Here is a 511-nt window from a genome sequence, read left to right as displayed (position 1 = left end):
CCACGACCACGTCCGCGTCCACGACCTCGACCAGCCACAGCATCCTCTCTAACCATCTGCACTACCATGAACAAAAGGCTAAACAAACAATTTCTATTATAACACAAAAACATAAACTCACCGTGGAATCACACACTCGGCTCGAAGAGGATGTTCTAGGACTCCATGCCACACACAATTGACTAACTCACATATTCAATCAAAGCATGCAAATCCCAAACATCTACAACAGAAACATAGTGAACCCAAACCTAGAACCGTAAGAGCTATGATACCAAAATGAAACGACCGACCCTTTTTTAAAAAAAAAATAATAATAATAAATAATAAATATAATATAATAAAATAATAAAATAAACTACAACTAGTGGTCCCATACCCACTAGCCACCTAACCACAAACACATTCAACAGCGGAAATAACCAACCAATATTCAATAATAATCCAATAATAAAATATAACCATATTCCAACATAATCAATATCCAAAACAACAGAAATCATAGAACCAG

Source organism: Camelina sativa, chromosome 17 (assembly GCF_000633955.1).
Source record: "Camelina sativa cultivar DH55 chromosome 17, Cs, whole genome shotgun sequence".
NCBI lineage: Eukaryota > Viridiplantae > Streptophyta > Magnoliopsida > Brassicales > Brassicaceae > Camelina > Camelina sativa.
This window is presented reverse-complemented; position numbering follows the sequence as displayed.